Source organism: Grampus griseus (assembly GCF_964374135.1).
Source record: "Grampus griseus genome assembly, chromosome: 2".
In the NCBI taxonomy this organism is placed as follows: Eukaryota; Metazoa; Chordata; class Mammalia; order Artiodactyla; family Delphinidae; genus Grampus; species Grampus griseus.
The window spans coordinates 126,560,338-126,580,738 of NC_139018.1; the positions used below are offsets into that span (position 1 = coordinate 126,560,338).

Genomic DNA, 20,401 nt, shown 5'->3' on the forward strand with positions numbered 1-20,401 from the left:
GATAATATAGAACACACCTTTTTCTCAAATGCACAAAGAAAACATCAGTAGGTTCCTAGTAGTAGAAATAGTAAAAACAATAGCCTTTGATCACAAAGCAATAGAGTTGGAAATTAATAAAAAAGATTTTTAAAGTGCAGAAGTCCCCTCTACCTGGAAATAAAAATTTACAGGATACAACACCCACATTTGGCAGTAACTCAAAAGTGGGGAGACCTGGAGATGTCCACTGACATTAAGCTCAGCCTGAGCATTTAAAGCTGTTCCTTCATTCACTCATTTAACAGATTTAACTGAGCAACAGTTGAGACTACCTGAAGATGAAGAGGCCCCTCTCTGCCTTTCAGAGCTTGCTTTGGGTGGGAAAGACTGATAGGGAAATAAGGCAGCTCCAGCCCTGTGGGAGAGCTCATGACTAGGACATGAGACAAATGCCCAGCTGGGATTCGTGTGGATGTGTTGAGGTACCAGGAAGCAGTAGCTGTGCCATATCACAATAGGACTGGGTGGAATGTGGGGGAGAGCCCCCCTCACCTCTCACTGGCTGTGTGACCCTGAGCAGGTTACTTCACAGGAGCCCCCCTTTCCTCATCTCACTGGGAATCAACATCTGGCATGGAGAAGGGTCCAATTACTGTGTCCTTACTGCTTATTGACTTGAAGCTGGTCAGGTTATAACTGGAGAGTGTATTTGTTAGGGCCACATTCTAATGAAACATTGGCTGGCTATGTCCACAGCAGGAGATGGGGGTCAAGGGTGAATGGCCTGGATACTGCTGCCTCATGAAGAACAACAAAGGGTATGTACATTGATTAAAAAAAAAAAAAGAAGAAGACTAAAGGGACCTCGAAGGATTTCAGAGACCTTCTTGCCCTGGTGCCTTTACATACTTTGTGTCATCATCTAGAGAACAAGCATACCTACTCTGGTGCTTCAACAGGCTAGTGGGACAGACATCCCAGTCATAGTGTAATGAGCTCCCTGTCATACACAGATCTGAGCAGCCCCTGCTGGTCTTCTGAATGCATCACTCATCACCTTGGATCCAGGACTTCAACTTCTGCCCTTTGGAAATCATCCAAAATATAATGGGCAAAATTGGCAACCACGCAAATGTCCAACAAGTATGCACTAGTTAAGTAATATGGCTCTATCTACACAATGGAGTGTTATGCAAGCATTAAAAATCACTCTTGAGAAAACATTTTTGATCACATAGGAATTGCTTCTGCTATCAAGAGTGAAATAGGCAAAATAGTAAATGATTTGTTTATAGTATGACATCATTAAAGAAAATATGTTTAGAAGATTAGGATCCTGTATGTTCTTTGGTTCTCTTGCTTTATATTTTTATGTACCTTCCAGATTTTCTACAATGTTGCATGAATTATACTTATCATTTCTACTAAGTAAACAAAAAATATAGCTCTAGAAGAGATTCCTAAAATGAGTGCAAGTGTAGACAGAAATACCCTGGGGACCAGCACAAAGATAATTTTAGGAAGCTCTGGATCACTTCTCAGTTTTCTTCATTGACAACCATGGAATTCAATTAAAATCAGAAAACATTTGTTGCATCCTTAACAAGCACAAGGCTCTGTGCTAGAAACTTTCATTCAGAAGAGCCAGGGACAAGGATCATTCACAGCAAAACGTGACCAGGCCTTTGAGGGCGAAGGGAAGGGAGTCTGAACTCTGAGTGACTCCAAATATTTTGCCAGGGACTGGGACATTCCCTACAATTTTCTAAATAAAATTTTCTTTCGTTTTCCTAAAAGTAAAAATTGACAACATGCAACACTTGGAGGAGGAGGGAAAAGATGTCTCAGAACTCAGTCCAACAAAACTTGCTGTAGAAGTCTTTTCTCTCTGGTTCTCCACGGTGGAGTGGGGGGCGGCCAGTCTCGTATGCCCGTGTTGGTGGGAAATCCTTAAAGCCCAATTAGACAGAGACACCTTTGCAGAACAGACACTTAGGAACCTGTTTTTACAAATCAAGGAGAAGCAACAATGATCTAGTGAAAATAGATCATTCTGACAGGATACTTGCTGAATAAAAATCTCAAAAGCATGCAGGGGGATTTCATGCCATAGACTTAATAATGCCAGAAATAAAATGAATCTCTTTACTTTCTGCTTGGAAGCCTCGGGAACATGGTTTCTGTAGCTCATTAGCTATTAAAATTATTAACAAATTATTATTTTCAATTGAAAGTGGTTATGGTATTCATTATTTCCTCTCATGCCAAGACTCTCTTTAGTCTACTCAGAACATGAATTGTCCAGAGCAATCCAAAGTTTCTAAATAGTTTTGGACCAGATTCACTGACTTTGGCCCAGCAAGCCACTCAGGGTTGAGTGGCTAAAGGAATCCGTTACGTAATTTATTGAGAACTTAATTGAGACTAATTATTATTTCTCATTGCCTTGCCTGAAGAACATCTGCCCAGCATCTGCTGTGACTCCATTTGGTTGGGATGTTTGAATTTTTCTGTGAAGTGAAATAAGGGGCATGAATATTTTATTGTGGATTTATCCCACTGTAACTTTTTATAGGAAACTGCTGGTTGTTTTATTAGCCAGCAGCGTTAATAGACAGTGTCTCTCCTGCTGGAGCCAAGGTTTAGGGTGTACTCAGAACACACTGCCTTAGCGAGATCTGCCCCTGAGGAGGAGGTGGGTGGGTCTGTGAAGTATGTGGCTAAGTCAGTGTTTGGGAGTGGGGAGTGCAGATCCTGGACTGTTCTGTGATGTGCCTGCTAAGACCCAGGTCCATCTGGAAGGGGGCACAAGTTGATAACAGGTTGACCATATATGACCAATCACTGGCATATCCATGTGAGAAATGAATAGGAGCCATTCACCCCATTTCACAGAGGGAAAAACAACGTTTCAGAAGTTCAGCAGCCAAGGTCATCAAAGACTTAGTGAGCCCAGACTAGAACCGAGCCTCTTGCCTCCTAGGAGGCTCCTGGCCATGACGAGGTGAAGATATTCTTAGGGGAAACAATATCCTTCACACTGTTTTGGGAACCAGGGGCAGAAGAGGGCATATCCAGGACCACCAGAAGAGCTCCTGGAGGGGCAAGTACTTGAGATTGGACAACTGAGAGAAGTGAGGAGGCTGTGCAGGCAGAGGGAATAGTGTCTGAGTCTCCAGGTCTGGGAATATCAAGCAGTCTGGAGAGGGAGGAGCACATGGGGCCAACCAAAGCCAGGGTGGTAAGGCTGGTCCTCCTACCTTGATCTGTCCTAAGTCTTCTTTTCCTTAGTGCAGAGTCTTATTTTTGTTTGCTTTCATATATTCATGAAAACATCTGCAATCCCTAGTGGGATGCTGGAGGAGCATGGGATGAAGGAATGACTAAATTATCAGACTGGGCCTTGAGTGCAACTGGCCCCTTGAGTGGGACTTCAGGATGTGAAAGACAGTAAGCACTAGGGAGCCATCGAAGGTTTTAGAGTGAAGAAGTCACATGACTGAAGCCATGGCAGAGGTGCACAGACTACTTGGAAGGAAAAAGAGATCCCATGGTGGGGAGGCCAGTTAGGAGACTGTTACAATACCCCAGGCAAGGGTTGCCACAGAAATGGGGAAGAGAAGTAGATTTGAGATCCCTTATGGGAGTTGGCTTGGTGGACTTAGCAGCTGCTTGGACATGGCTCAGGGAGCAGTCCAAGCTGCCCTATAACCCTGCATGGCTGGTCTCTGGAAAAGGAGGGGCCGCCAGTTTTGGCAGTGGGGCAAAGAGGAATGGTTTATGACCTTGCCCACCCAGAACCAGAGGTGTGGTGGGACCCCTGCTGTCCTCTAGGTTGTCAATCACACAGGCCTGGAGTTCCCAAGGTGGAGAGTCAGGAGGCCTGTGCATCAAAATACTGATGGAAATCATAAGTAAGCTCTGCGAAAAGGAAAGAGGAAGGGAAGGGAAGGAAAGGAGGGCCATGGGAACAAAGGAGCCCAGGACTGAACAAGGGGAGGACTGAGATTCCTTGGAGAACAGGGGAGGAGGAGGCTTCAGAGAAGCAGAAGGCAGGGGGCAAGAGCTCCCAGCACCTGAGAAGTCAAGGAGGAACGAGCAAAAATCAGGCAGAGTTGTTGCCAGGGTCAGAAGTGTCAAAGCTGTCATCTACACTAAGGATTGTTATGACAAGTTATGCTCACCAAAGACCCTTAGTCATTTTAGTTAATGTGGGAAGGAAGACGCCACAGGATGCCAGCCACCAAGCAGGATTGGGGCCCCGCATCACTGGCCGTCTCCACATGGCTCTGGCCTGGATGTCTGTCACCCCTGGGGAATTTCTTCCCAGGCTCACTGTGGACATGACCTTTACAAGCCACACCAGCAGGGCCACCACTTCTAATACAGCAGCATGTTATGAGGCACCAGGGATTCGAAACAGACCAACAAAGTGTAACCGTGGAGGCTGTTGTCCAGGGGCCTGGCTGGCTCCTGTCTGCTCTGGGGGTGTCCAGAAGCGCCTTTGGCAGGAGGGGCACAGGGAGCAAATGTGAGGCTTGCAATTAAAGATAGTCGTGTGTGGGGAAGCGAGCAGAGCTGTAAATTCCCTTGCTCATAAAGCTGCACGCCAGAACCCTTGCAGGGCGAGCTCGGAGACAGAGTCAGCCAACTTTTCAGGCTGGTCGTGTTGGAGCCCTGCCCCTGCCCCTCTGAACACAACGGCCTTTCCCCTCTGTACCCTTTCCAGAAGACACAGAGCTGGCTCACTCCAACTCTGGAGAACTCCCCCTAGGAACATTTTCAGAGAATCTTGTGAAATTCTGAGCATTTTCATAGCCAAAGCGAGGCAGTGGCAGGGATGGAATGTCAGGGAGGTCTGCTTGCATGTTTTCATGTTGAATAATTTTGTGGGGCTGGGCAGCTGGGCCAGCTGGGCAGGGGCTCCTGCTGGCATTACTCAGGCCTCTGCGTATTTCTACAGCCCACTCTTCAGGATTTTGGTGTTGGTTTCGAATTGGTACCACTCAGACTGCTGTCTTGGGAAAACCATGTCACATCATGAATATGGGGAGTCTTTTTTTCCTAATCTTTTTAGGACAAAATTCTTGGGACTCACCTATTAAGCCAACCAAAAGACAAATTACAGGAAGGTGGGGTCAAAGCATTGACAGAGGACCCGTGTGGCGAGCCAGTGGTATAGAGTGGCCTCTTCAGGTCAGAGCCAGAGGAAGACACACATCCAGCCTCTCTGGTTTAGGTTCAGAACCACCATAGCTCCCTCCTTGGAAAATTAAAGTGAGAAGTCCTAGACCAGAGGCTGCGGAACCAAATTCCACAGCAGACATGGCTTGGCCTGCACAGGCGTCTTAAGGTTTTAGAGTTCATTTCCAACATTTTAAAACCAGATTTCAATAAGACTCTGAATTTTCAACATTACTTTTAAAAAGGAAAGATGTGGCAATACTTGACCCACATGGCAACTGTGGGCTGGAGCCCAGTGGCTCCCGGGACAGGCACCGTCTTCATTCTCAGTTGACCACAGTCGCTGCCACTCTCAGAAGTCAAGGTCAGTTAGTACATACCGACCTGGCTCTGGGTTGTGTAATCATTTTTCTTACAAAAATGTTTATATGTACAGAAAAGTCTGAGTTTAACTAATAAACAACTATGCCTGCACCTCCCAATTTTAACAAATTTTCATGATTGCCATATTTTAAGTAATCTAAAGTAATAGCATGTTATTAAAATAATATAATACAGATACATTAAAAGTCCCCCTTGACCCCTCCCAGCGCTATTCTTCTCCCCTCCCCCATTAGTGGATATGCTTCCCCCGCTAATTTTCAAACTTTTACCATATATGCATATATCCACAAACAAGAGAGTATTGTTTGGTGCATTTAAACAGGCTCTGAGCATATGTATGTTCATCTTGCCTTTGGGATCTAGCCACGTTGCCACTGTGGCTCTGGTACACCCATTTTCTTTGCTCTATGTGATTTCATCTTAGGTATTTAGTCGTTTGCCATTGATGGACATCTGAGTTGTTTGCCAATTGGGGCTTATGTAAACAATTATGCAGTGAACATCCTTTTCCAATTTCCTTAGACACATGTGCAAGTTGTATCCCAGAAGTGTAATTACACAGTCATAGGTCTGCACACCTTGAGCTTTCCTCCAAAGGCTTAGCCTAGCGTTACCATGCCACCAGCACGGTAAGGGCTCCCATTGCTCCAGTCATGAACAAATTTGGTTTAGTCAGACTTTATAGTGTTGCCATCTGATGGGGAGGAAATGGTGCCTCATTGTTTGATTTTTTAAATTCCCCTGTGCTGTAGTGAGGTTGAGCGTTTTCATATGTTAAGAGGATATTTATATTTTTTCTGTGATTTATCCTCCTGTTGTTTGCGCATTATCCTGTTGGGCTACTTATCTCTTACTAATTGATTTACGAGCATTCTTTATACATCTTGGATTATAAATATTTTCCCTTATTTGAGGCCTCTTTTTTCACCTATGGTATCTTTGAGTAGAAGCTTTTATCTTTAATTTAGTTAAATTAGTTAACTTTAAATTTAGGAATTGTGCTTCTTTTGTCTTGTTCGACAATTTCTTCCTGACTTTTCAACTACAAATATGTTTTCCTGTGTGTTCTTCCAGAACTTTTAAGGTTTGGCTTTTCTTGCATATAAGAAGACTTTAACACATCCAGAATGTCTTTTTCTGTATAGTATGAGTTGAGACAATGAGTTAATTTCTTCCATATGATAACCTGTGCCTCTCCTCTGTATTATGTAATGGCTAGTTCACCCCGTTCCCACTGATTGATAAGGCTGTGTTTATGGTAACCAAGATAACAAAACACACCATGCTTTCTGACCACAAGAAAATTACATTGGAAATAAGCAGTAAAAAGAATAGTGACCCACTTTTCTCTATATTTTTGGAAATTAAAAATATATATAACTCATGGGTTAGGAGGAAATGATATTGGAAATTACAAAATTTTCAGAACTAACAATTAACATTTCTTTTTTTCTCCCTATTTTTGGGAAGCTGTGGATTATATTTCTATTCTTTTGATGGTTATCCTTAAATGTGACCCAGGTACCTTAACTATAATGGTTTCAGTAGAGTCCAGAGTACTCAGAATCGCTAGCCTCTTCCCAAACAACACAGTGCCCTTAGTGCATGTGACCCTCAAACAGCCTCTACTTGTTCCTCTTATTATCTGGAGATTTAGTGTTACTATATTGAAAAACCAAAAATATTCTGGTATAACAAAAAGTTATATTAATTAGATGAAACAGACAAAATTCTTAGAAATACAAACTACTGTAACTGACTCAAGAATAAACAGATAACCTGAACAGACCCATAACAAGTAAAGAGATTGAATTAGTAATAAAAAAAATCCCACAGAAAAAAAGCCCAGGATCAGATGGCTTTACTGGTGAATTTTACAAAACATCTAAGGAAGAATTAATATCAATTTTTCACAACCTCCTCCGAAAAGTAGAAAAGGAAGCACTTTACAACTCATTCTATGAGGCCAGTATTACCCTGATAACGAAACCAGACAAAGACATCACAAGAAAACTACATGCCAATATTGCTTATGAATATAGACACAAAAATCCTCAACAAAATATTAGTAAATTGAATCCAGCAATATAAAAAGGATTATATACCATGATCAAGTGGAAACTTATGCTGGGAATGCAAGGTCCATTTATCATCTGAAAATCAAATAATATATCACATCAGTAGAATAAAAGACAAAACCACATTATTGTCTCAATTAACACAAACACACACAGAGTATTTTCAAAATTCAATACTCTTTCATGATCAAGACACTCAACAAACTAGGAATAGACGGGAATTTCCTCAACCTCATGAAGGGATCTACAAGAAACCCACAGGAACCATCATACTTAATGGTGAAAGACTAAAGGCTTTTCCCCTAAGAGAGGAACAAGACAAGAATGTCTGTTTTCACTGCTTATATTCAACATTGTACTGGTGGTTCTAGCCAGGGCAATTAGGCAAGAAAATGAAAAAAAAAAAAAAAAAAGGCATCTAGGTTAGAGATGTAAAACTATATGTATTTGCAGATGACATGATCTTCCATATAGAAAATTCTGAAGAATCCAGTAAAAAGCTACTACAACTAATATATTTGCTGGAAAAACAAAATTCAACTGAGTAAATTCAAAGATCTAATTGGCTTTATTTATCAATTCATGAATCAGTCAGGTCCCATCTAGCAACTAGAAGAGCACAAGGGGTTGTACAAAATGGGAGATGTTTACTGGCAGGAAGAGGGTGGGCAAGAAAAGTATTAACAAAAGAAAAGATTGCTTCAATCCAGACCATCTTCTTCTGGGGGAAGGGAAGGGCTTTATCATAACATTACCTCACTAGTGTTGATCAGGAAATTTCAGATTGACTTTTAAAGGTCATATTGCTGGAAGGGATTGAAGCTGCAATTAAGTCTTTGTTTGTTGTCGTGGGGAGCAAATGACACCACTTTGGGCTTGTTGTTTTAAACATATGAGTTGAGCAAGGTTACAGGATGTAAGAATGATATACAAAAATCAATTCTTTTTCTATACCCTTGCACTGAATAGTCTGAAAAGGAAATGAAGAAAATAGTTCCATTTACAGTAGCATCAAAAACAATAAGATCAGCTCAGTGCTTTGTGACCACCTAGAGGGGTGGGATAGGGAGGGCAGGAGGGAGGGAGACGCAAGAGGGAAGGGATATGGGAACATATGTATATGTATAACTGATTCACTTTGTTATAAAGCAGAAACTAACACACCATTGTAAATTATACTCCAATAAAGATGTAAAAAAAAAAAAACAAAGTACTTCGGAATAAATTTAACAAAAGACTTATACACTGCAAATGACAAAACATTATTGAAAGACGTTAATAAATATCTAAATACATCCCATTAGAAGGCTTAGTGTTGTTAAAAGGGCAATACTCCTCAAATTGATCTACTGATAAAACATAAATCCCTGTCAAAATTCCAGCTGTCTTTATTGTGCAAATGAACAAGCTGATCCTAAAATTTATGTGGAATTGCAAAGGGTTCCAAATAGTCAATACAATCTTTAAAAACAAGAACAAAGTTGGAGGACTTATGCTTCTTAGTTTCAAAGATTACTACAAAGCTAGAGTAATCAAGACAGTATGGGACTTGCATAAAGAGAGACATATAGAACAATGTAATATAAATGAGTAAATAAATATTCTCACATTTACTATCAGTTAATTTTCAACAATGCAATAGAGAAAGAATCATCTTTTCTATAAACGGTACTGAGACTCTGGATGTCCACATACAAAAGATAGAAGTTGGATCCCTAGCTTATACCATAGATAAAAAAATTAACTCAAAATGGATCAAGCACCTACATGTAAGTGCTAAAGCTGTAAAGGCAATGCTTTCTTAGATATGAAAGCAAAAGCACAAGCAGCAAAAGAAAGAAATAAACTAAACATTATAAAAATTTAAAACTTCTGTTCTTCAAGGCCATCAAGAAAATGAAAAGATAACCCGAGGAAGGGAAAAAAACGTTTTCATAAAAAAAAAAAAAAGTTTTCATAAATCATATATCTGAAAAAATAATTTTATCTAGACCATATCAAAATCTCTTACAACTCAATAATAAAAAAAACAAATAACCCGACTAAAAAATGGACAAATCATCTGAACAGACATTCTTTTTTTTTTTTTGCTAATGTGAATTTTCTTTATTATTGAAACTTTCTCAGATTATGCAATTCTTTAGTAAAACAGTATTGAGTCACTAACAATAGGAAACATATGTTTTTCACACATTTAGTAGAACACAAATTGAACAGACATTCTCAAAAGAAGATACACAAATGGCCAATAAGCACATGAGAAGATGCTCAACATCATCAGCCAGCAGGGAAATACAAATCAAAACCACAATGAAATTCAACAAATAGTATTGGGGAAACTGGATATCAAAATACAAAAGAATGACGTTGGACCTTTACCTTATACCATGTACAAAAATAAGCTCAAAATTGAGCAAAGACCTAAATATAAGAGTTAAAGCTAAAACTCAGAATAAAACATAGGAAAAAATCTTCATTACATTGGATTTGGTAATGACTTCTTAGATATGACACCAAAAGCATAAGCAACAGTAGGAAAAATAGATAATTTGGACTTCAAAATTAAAAACTTTTTTGTATCAAAGGACATAATCAACAAAGTGAAAAGGCAACCCAAAGAATGGGAGAAAATATTTGCTATCATATATTTGATAAAGAAGCAATATCCAGAATGTATAAAGAATTCCTACAATTAAACAACAAAAGGCACCCCATTAAGGAATAGGCAAAGAACATGTTTACTCATTTTTCCAAAGAAGATATGCACATGGCCAATAAGTACATGAAAAAATGCTCATCATCACTAATCGTTAGGGAAATGCCAATCAAACCACAATGAGGTAACCACTTCATACCCATGAAGATAGTTATTATTAAAAAACAGCAAATAAGTGTTGGTGAGGATGTGGTGAAATTGGAACCCTTCTACATTGTTGAATGGAATGTCAAATGGTACAGCCACTGTGGGAAACAGTATGGTGGTTCCTCAAAAAATTAAACACAGAATTACCATGTGATCCAGCAATTTCACTTCTGGGTATATACCCAAAAGAACTGAAAGCAGGGACTCAAACAGAAATTTGTACAACCATCTTCATAGCAGCACTATGCACAAGAGTCAAAAGGTGGAAGCAGCACAAATGTCCCTCTCTGGACAAATGGATAAATGAAATGTGTTACATGTGTACAATGGAATATTATTCAGCCTTCAAAAGGAAGGAAATTCTGACACATGCTGCAACATGGATGAACCTTGAGGATATTATGCTAAGTGAGATTAGACAGTCACAAAAGAACAAACATTGTATGATTCCACTTATATGAGGTACCTGGAGCAGTCAAAGTCATAGAGACAGAAAGTAGGATGATAGTTGCCAGGGGCTGGGGGGAGAGGGGAATAGGAAGTTATTGTTTAATGAATCTAGAATTCAGTTTGGGAAGATGAAAAGTTTGGGAGAGAATGGTGAGGGTTATACAACAATGTGAATGTATTTAATGCTACTGAACTGTACACTGCAAAGTGGTAAAAATGGTAAATTTTGTATACATTTTACCACAGTAAAATGAAACCACAATGGGATATCACTTCACACCCACTAGGATGGCTATAATCAAAATGATAGATAATAGAAAAAATTTATGAGAGTGTGGAGAATTTAGAATTTCATACACTACTGTAGAAATGCAAAATAGTGCAGCTGCTTTGGAAACAGTCTGGCATTTCTCAAATTGTTAAACATAGCGTTAGCATACGATCCAGCAATTCCACTCCTTGGTATATACTCAAAAAAAATGAGAACATATGTCCACACAAAAATTGTACACAGATGCTCATTGCAGCATTATTCGTAATAGCCGAAATGTGGAAACAACCCAAATATCCATCAGCTGATGAACCAATAAATAAACATGGTGTATCTATACAATCAAGTATTATTCAATGACAAAAAGGAATGAAATACTAATAGATGCTATAACATGGATGAGCCTTGGAAACATTATGCTAAGTGAAAGAAGCTGGGCACAAAGAACCGCATGTTATGTGATTCCGTTTATATGAAATGTCCAGAAGAGGCAAATCTATAGAGACAAAAAGTAGATTAGTGATTGCCTGGGGCTGAGAGGGATAGGAGGGGGGCATGTATTGGGAGATGACAGCTAAGAGGTGTGGAGTTTCTTTTAGGGGTAATAAAAATATTCTAAAATTGATTGCGGTGGTGATTTCACACCACCACAATATATTTCAGAATATACTGAATTGTTCTCTTTACATGGATGAATTGTATGGTATGTGAATTATGTCTCAATGGAACTGTTAAAATAGTTCTTCTACTTGCTAATGTATGACCTTGGGCAAGCCACTTAACCTCTCTGTGCCTTCATTTCCTCACCTGTAGAATGGCTCGCCAAAGGATTGTTACAGGGATCAAATAATTTGAATCATGTTAAGTGCTGAGAACATGCCGGGCACATAGGAAGCTCCCAAAGCGGTTAGCTGGTGCAATATCTAGAGAAACCATTCTTAAAACATTTTCCCTTAAGCCATGTTTTAGCAAAGCATTGAAGTCTTCCCCTCCTTCCCTTCTCCCTCCCTCCCTCACTCCCTTCCTTCCTTCCTTTCTCTTCCTTTCCCCAGCACATGAAAACTAACCACAGTGACTCAAGAACCTTTTCAGGAAAACACAGCAAGTTCTCAGACCCTGACCCAGCCTGATTTCAGGATGGAATTATGTCCTCCAGCAGAAGCTCACATGCATAGGCCGATGTATTCGTTCCTCATCATGCACTCCAGGCTCTCATTTCCTCCTATAAAAAACAAATATGTGAATAATATTACTTTTCAGGGAAATATATATGAGAACTCATAATTCTCGAGTTTTAAATGGAGAAATGCTGAATTGAAACTTCGTGTGTAGCTCTAAAGCGTCCCCCTCTGTCCCCTGGGAGAACATCACAGCCCAGCTTGCTAAGTCCCAGTTGTACCTCCTTACCCCACTCCTTTTGCAGACATCTGTTCAATAAAAGCAGCCACGTATCTTCGGAGACTTTAAATTGCACATGTGTTTTGATTGTTCTCATAACGGAGTTGCTGGCTCCAATCTGCCCTGAGCTGTGAGAGTGGCTCGGGCAGACAGAGAGTCTGTCGCTGCCGAGTCCTCCGTGGTGTTTTTGGGACGAGGCCCAGGAGGTCCGGCTCTTGGCCAGCCAGCCTCTGCCACGTCTCCTCACCCCAGGCTGGCGGCACACGTGGTGACCACAGCCCGGGTGCCCTGGGAGAGGCCTTGTCATCCACGGGAAGGCAGAGCGGTGTTAGCCTGACCTTGGCCAGATGTTCACAGCCTAGGGGCCAGCAGCCCTGCACCAGGGAGAGAGGGAAGAGACTCCCATCCTTGGAGCTCCCCTGCAGGCCTCTCCCTGGGGCCTTTACCTGCCATAAGGTCATCATCAGGTCCTTACAACTGTGCACCCAGTTCTTGCCCCTGCTTTATGGATGAAGGCCAGGTGCTCAGAGGAGAGAGATAACTCGCACCAAGTTATAGGACTCAGCACTCAAACAGGTTTTTCATATTCCTCTCATCTGAATCATGCAAATTTATTGAAAATTTTTTAAAAATTAAAACTAATTTGTTTTGGTTCCGAATGCCCGCATAGACTGCCCATTCCAGAGGGCTTTGAGGAACAGCAGCTCCTCTGAATAAGATGGATGCCTAGACTGAGAATAATAGTTACAGCAATAATAACAGCTGCTAGTTATCAGGCCCATAGAGCGTGAGGCCTGTGCTGACTGTGTGGCAGAGGCTTGAGTACTGACTTGTCCAAGGTCACACAGCTGGCAAGTTGGTGGAGTGGACTCAAGTCCAGGCGCATCTGACACCAGCATCCTGAATGTGACCTTCTGAGACTTTGAGAATGTCTGATTCTAGTAAGTGGGCACCTTTCACTCTCGGGGCATCCTGATGAGGTTGGTCAGGTGTTCCCTAACCAGAGCAAGATTGTATAAATACAAAAAGGAAGCTTCTGGGTTGGGGCACAGAGGACCCACCCACTTAATAGCTAGCGGGCCTTAGGCCAGTCTTGCTGTCTCTCCAAGTTGGTTTCCCCATCCGTGAAGCAAGACCAGCAGGCCCTGAGCCACCTTCCTCTGGGAGTTCAGGTGGGTGTGAAGGCAAGATGGTGGTGGGAAAGGACTGGGCACAAACGGGAGGGACACCTTGGAGACATGGGGCTGACCCACAGGGGGAGATGCAGGCCTGTTCCTTCAAACTCTCTCTTGGCAGAGGAGAAATGAGAAGTGAGATCTTTGATCTGTTTGCTTTCCAAATCAGACTGCCTGAGCCTCCCTGGGCTAGGAATGGACAGGATCACTCTTCAGGCCAGACTCTTTATCAAGATGCACTGACCCACTGGCCCACTGACCCAGGTCACCAAATCCCAAGGGGAGACAGCAGCCAAGCCCTGGCTGAGGCCGAGCCTTCCCCTCACACATGCTGCCCACCGCCAGGTCCCTGGCCTCCCTCCCCTGCTGGCCTCCAGAGTCTCGGATGTGGCACAGGTCTCCCACAGGTCATCTGCTCTGCCATTTGACTCAGATGACTTCCATGAGGCACTGCCAGTGAGCAGGGGTGACCTTTCTAGACAGATGGGTCCACGAGAGGAAGCTCCCTGTCTGTCCTGGAGCCACTGCTTCCAGCCCTCAGCCATTCTCAGCATTTCATTCTCACGCAGATGTGCCCTCTCACGTTCTCACTCATGCTTCCCGCCCACGCACAGCCTGCCTGACCAGAGGCTCCCAAGTCATGAGACAGCTCGCATCAGGTCTTGTTTCCAAAGCTTGGGTGTCAACCCAAGATTGAGGGTCTGTGGAGCCCACTCTGTAGGCATCAAACCGAATCTGCTAAGGGGCACCCGCAAGGCTGCTCCTCTTCACCCTCCTTCCTCTCTGCATTTACAGCACTGGCAACCCTTCTCCCCAGTTCTCCCCTGGGTCAGCAACCTGTCCTCATGGCTAAATCCTGGGGATGTTCTTCAGGCCTCATCCAACCCCACCCTTCCTGGCATCTCCTGCAGTGTCCTCCTGCCCTCCCTAGCCTTGCTTGTCACCTCTTCTGCTCCTCAGAGCTTCCCATGACTGATTCCAACCCCAGGTGCTTGTATTCCCCAGCCCCTGCCCCTGCCCTCTGTCCTCCTGTATAAGCTCCCTGGATGAGTTGTTCTTACCCTTGATGTCTACCAGGATTTATTGCTTTTGACTTCCAACACTGTGTCTCCAATCAGGCAGCACCCTTGAACACCAGAACTGCACCTGCAGACCCTTCCCAGCACCACTCAGCAACCCAGCGCCGCCTTCAAAGTGGTGCCCACCCTTCTGCCCCCAGGCCAACTCCCCTCCCTGTGTTCTCCCTCCCAGTGGAGGCACCACCAGCATCCTCTGGGCCAGTCAATATCCTCAGCTTGATTCTTGCCTCCTTTCTCTCCATGACCCCACATACCCAAAGCCCTGTCAAAACCCTTTCATAGTCTTATATCGGTGCCTGTTTCCCATTTCTCCACTGCCTTCATGAACGCCGTCATCTTGCCCCAGAGCACATGATTAACGGAGACCACCCAAGGAAACCTCCCTCCTACCCACCCGGAAATACCCTCCAAGGATTGGCCATCCCAAACTCTCAGCTGTTCCGCAACATTTCATGGGCAGGGGCTCTGTCAGAGCACTGAGCCCTGCTTCTTTGGTTGGCCAACTTCACTTTGACTTCAGGACCCAACTCAAGCTCCATTTCCTCCACTGCACTTAGCAGACAGTGAAGACATTGCCTGTTTATACGCTTCCCTCTCCCCCAAGGACCACACACTTGACTGAGCTTTGTGAAGGTGGGACGCTGAGCTGAGTGCCCTGGCCCTTGATTCAGGGCTTGGTGTGAAGTTGATACCCATGTGTCTGGGGGACAGATAAGATGAGGTTGGACAAAGTAACCATCCCAGTAGCAGAAATCTCTTTAACCTGCCCTGCAGCTTTCTGGAGCTTTTGAACTGTTTCATATCCTTCTTTTCATGCTGTGGTATTTTACATTTTACATGTAAAATACATGGTATTTTACAAGCATATTTGAAGCTATGCTTGGAATTTGCATGTTTCTATAACAGATGCTCAGAGAATCACATACAGTCATCTAGTTTCCTTACTTTGATTAATTTAGCTAATGTAAGGAACATTCCTGATTCAGAGATAGGCACAGATTAGGTGCTCAGTCAATGCCAGATCCTTACTACTGACCCATTTTGGAGATGGATAAAGTTGACACCATGGACAGACCACCTGTTATCTTGAACACTTGTTGTGTTGAAATACAACAGCATACATTTTTTTACAATTTGAAGTTGTTGAAAATAAATGACCCACCAGTGTACTCTTTTTGGTTATCTATATTTGAGATTCACTTTATATTCAACATAAAATAACTGTGTTAGAAGAATGCGATCCTGAAGATGCCATTGTTTCTTTGTGAGACTGTCACATTTCAGCAGATTTCATGAGATCTTTACCTAGTTTAAGTCTCAGCCAAATCAAGACTTGGATAGAAACTGAATTTTGAACGTAAGATAAAATTTCTCAGGACTGCTAATGTGATGCGTGTAGTAGGCAAAATAATGACCCCCAAAGATGTCTACATCCTAATCCCTGGAACTCGCTGTTCTGAGCAGTGGGATGAAAATGTTAGGTTACTTGTCAAAGGAAACTTAGAGTTACAGGTGGAATTAGGTCGTTATGGGTCTCCCATGAAAGATGTTAGCAGAACCCAGGAGAGAGGTATGGAACAGAGTCCTCTGAGTCCTCAGAAGGAACCCACCCTGCCAACACTTTGATTTTTAACTTCTGGCCTCCAGAGCTGTAAGAGAATAAATTTCTGTTGTTTTAAGCCACCCAGCATGTGGTACTTTTCACGGCAGCTCTAGCAAACTAATACAGTTTGCTAATCAGCCGGCTTATGCTGGATTATCTGAGTGGGTCCAGTGTAATCACAGGGTCCTAAAAGCAGAAGATGGAAGCAGAAGAGAAGGTTGGAGTGATGCGATGTGAGAAGAACTCGGCCTGAGTTGATGGCTTTGAAGGCAGAAGAAGGCACCACAAGCCAGGGAATTGGGGCAGTGTCTAGAAGCTGGAAAAGGCAAGGAAGCAGTCTTCCTGGAGTCTCCAGAAGGGAACAGCCCTGCCAGCGCCTTGATTTTAGCCCAGTGAGACCCACATCAGATTTCCAACCTCTAGAAATGTAAGATAATCAGTCTGTGCTGTTTTGAGCCATTAAGTTTATGGCAATTTGCTACAGCAGCAATTAAAAAAGAATATAGGGTCTCAGGTAGTGACAGAGCTGTCCAAAGCCTAGTAGTCCCCCCTCATCTGTGGGCCATACATCCCAAGCCCCCCAGTAGATGCCTGAAACCCAGGATAGTACTGAACCCTATAAATACTTATATACTATGTATTTCCTGTGCTAACTGGCAGGGAGCCTATACAGCATGGATAAGCCGGGCAAAGGGAAAGTTCACATCCCAGGCGGGACCAATTGGGATGGTGGGAGATTTCATCCCACTGCTCAGAACAGCGTGCAGTTTAAACTTAGGAAATGTTTATTTCTGGAGTTTTCCATTTAATGTTTTCAGACCGTGGTTGACTGCTAGTAACTGAAACTGGGGAAAGTGAAACCACAGATAATGGTGGAAAACTGTACCTGATTAGAATGATTGAACTTGAAGTATGTACAGAGGAGCTACACCTGTGCTGGACAGGAGAGGCTGTCCTGACCCCGTGGGAACAGGGGAGGGGCCTGGATTAGGGAAGTGTTAATGGTGGTTTCAGCAAGAATTACAGTTTTATTGCTTTTAAGAAGGACTGCTAACTCAAACTTGGCTAATGAATGTCACTGTTAAGGTTTTTAGAGGATAAGAGTGAAAAAAGCTCAGGCTTACATTGTAATTGTAATATACATTGTTGTGTGGAACTGCAGGCCTTTCCCAAGTTACTAGACTTGGGATCAATGGGATTTTACTCTGATGTCTGGGTGTGTGACATCATCCCACTGCCCTAGATGGGCCTCCTGCAGCCAAGGTCCTTCAGGGGAAGTGGATTCTTTCAGCCACCAAAAATGAAGTTTTAGGAAGGCCACTTTTTCTCCCCATACCTCACTGAGGTGTTTTTCAAGATCAGAAGCAAAAAGGTCCAGCTGAAAAATAGCTCCGATAACCTGAAGCAGGTGCACCTGTGACAAAGGGCCCTCTTGTCGGCGGCTCGTCACGCGTTTCAGGCGGGGATAGGTCTGAGGATTCTTCTGGAAAGAGGAGGAGGGATGCATGGGCTCTTTTCCATTCTGTCATCCTTTTGCAAAGCACCAGACACCAGAGGTAAAAGAAAGGAGAACCTGGAGGGCTGGCGGTCCCTCCCAGCTCTACGGGAATCTGACCCCCACAGATCTGACTTTTCCAGCCAGTGATGGGGCTGGAGGAGCCCCCGAGGCAGGACTGCTGAGTCCTCCCAGCAGTTCACCATTCCCCCAGGTGTCCTGGATGTGACCTTTGTGTGAACAGAGTTGGCGTCTACATTCCCTAGAACACATGCTCTGATTGTGTGGCCAGGAATGGAGATGCTGGTACCCTATGGCAATGGCACGCATGCCCAGGGCAGTGACAGTCCCATGTGTGTGACATAGAGGTCCCACTTCCGAGGCTTGGCCCTGGGAAGCACAGGAAATACAAAAGACAGGAGCAGGATTCTAAGCCATTTCACAGTTGGGGTCAGCACAATAATGCCGAACAGGTCTCAACCTAAAACCTAACATTTATATTCACAAAGTTAATTGTAAAAGGCCAGGACAAAGGAGATCTGGCTGAGAGTCAGTTCATGAGAGAGAAAAACATAGTAGGCGCTAACAGAGGTACAATGTGCTTGCTTTAAAAAAAGAAAAGAAATAGTACAGAGCTGGGGAGTATTCATGAAAACAAGTCCCCATTTAAAGATCATCACATTCTCTCTTGCTGCTTTCAGATCACATCTGGACCATACTGTCCATGACAAATCAGTCAATTTTAAGAACAGTAGTGACTGATTAGAGACTTACAACGGATTGAGAATCTGCAAATTATTTTGATCAAGAGAAGAGAAAACTTAAAAGGGGAACAAAATGGGTAGAAGTTGGTTTGATTCTTTCGGTGATGTTTAAGCAGTTGTCAGGTACTGAAATGGGAGCAAGGCTGCATGCATGTGGGAAGTCTCCATTTCCCACCAAGGAAACACAAAATAATGACAGTACTAGTTATGTTATAGGGCTTATGTGTGCCAGGTGCTGCCATAAGCAATTTGCAGGCAGTATGTTACTTGTCCTCATATCCCGAGGCCAGCACTGTGTTTCCATCCCATGCAGCATGAGCAAGGGGTCTGACAAGAGGAGCTTCACTAGCATTAGTCCCTGGGCCATGAAGGGCAGAGTGATGAGCTCTGCCAAGGGGACTGGAGATGAGCTCTAGATGAGGTGGCCTGAGCTTGCCCTAATGGACAAGGAGAAACCATGTCGGGATGAAGGGAGGGGCCTGGGTAGCCCCATCTTCTCAACAATTAGTCCAACACCTCCACTACCCCCAGCTGGTTCAAGCCACCCTTATCTCCCACCTGGACCATTGCAGTAGCCTCCTCCCCACTCTCCCTGTTGCCACCCCTACCCATTGTAGGCTGGTAGCCACACAGAGTCAGGGTGGCCCTGGAAGGCGTGTCTTCCTTTCTCCAAACCCTCCAGGACTGCATCTCATTCAAGCAAGAGCCACAGCAGCCAGCCAGGCCCTGTGTAATCTCCCCCTGCTCCCTCTCATGCCCCTCCCTCTCCTGCTCACCCCCTTCCCCAGCCACACTGGACTCCCGGCTGCCCCTCGGCCCTGCCAGCACACCCCTCCACCAGGGCCTTTGCACCTGCTATGCCCTCTGCCTGCAAGTCTTCTCCCACAGAGCACAGGGCTCATGCCTCACTTCCTTCCAGTTGCTGCCCAAATGCCAGGCCATCCCTGACACCTTGAATAAAATAGTGCCAACCTCCTTCATCTCCTCGCTGATCTGCCCTGTACTGTATTACTTTTCTCTAAAGCACTTACTATGGTGTTGCATATTCTCTCTGCATATATGTTATATACACTCTATTACATTATGTTGTATTCTGTTGTACATTGTTCATCCGTTTACTGTTTGTCCCCATTAGAATAGGAAGACTCAGAGGGCAGGGCTTTGTTTCATTCACTGCCTCATCATCAGAACCTAGATGTTTGCAAACAGTGGGATGGCCTCATTAGATTTGGTTTCAAGTGGGATTTAGGACGAGTCTGACTAATGTGAGAACTGAGTGGTTATCAGGGCTGACCATCCAGATGGAACTGCTTTGTTAAGTAGTGAGCTCCTGGGAGCTGGGAATATTTGAGGCTCGTCCAGGAACCAGAGCACAGAGAGTCTTTAAAAGGGCGTTCAAAGCCCTGTTTGTGTCCTGAGAAATCATCACTCCCAAACTGCCTAGCCCCTTTCCAGCACCCTAAGGCCAACAGAGAATTGGGATCATTGAAATATTAGTCAGGTAGACAAAGTCTTAGTTGAGCACTTTCAGCTGATGGCCTCAGCAGCCTAGTCTTCCCACGGCCCCCAGGTTGCCTCCTCAAGAATGACAGTCCCCACTTAGGAGGGCCCGCCACCCTTTGGAAAGCAGGGAGTCCTGGTGTGTTTAAGCTGGGACTGGGGTGTCCTTTGTCGA

General features: G+C 43.7%; 1 protein-coding gene across 1 annotated transcript in view; it reads left to right on the top strand.

Annotated features, from left to right (window-relative positions):
- The window catches only part of ADAMTS17 (ADAM metallopeptidase with thrombospondin type 1 motif 17), a gene marked incomplete at both ends in the record, with an annotated part of 351,029 nt that overhangs the window by 305,322 nt on the left and 25,306 nt on the right, over window positions 1-20,401 (top strand). The gene's annotated exons all lie outside the window — the stretch shown is intronic.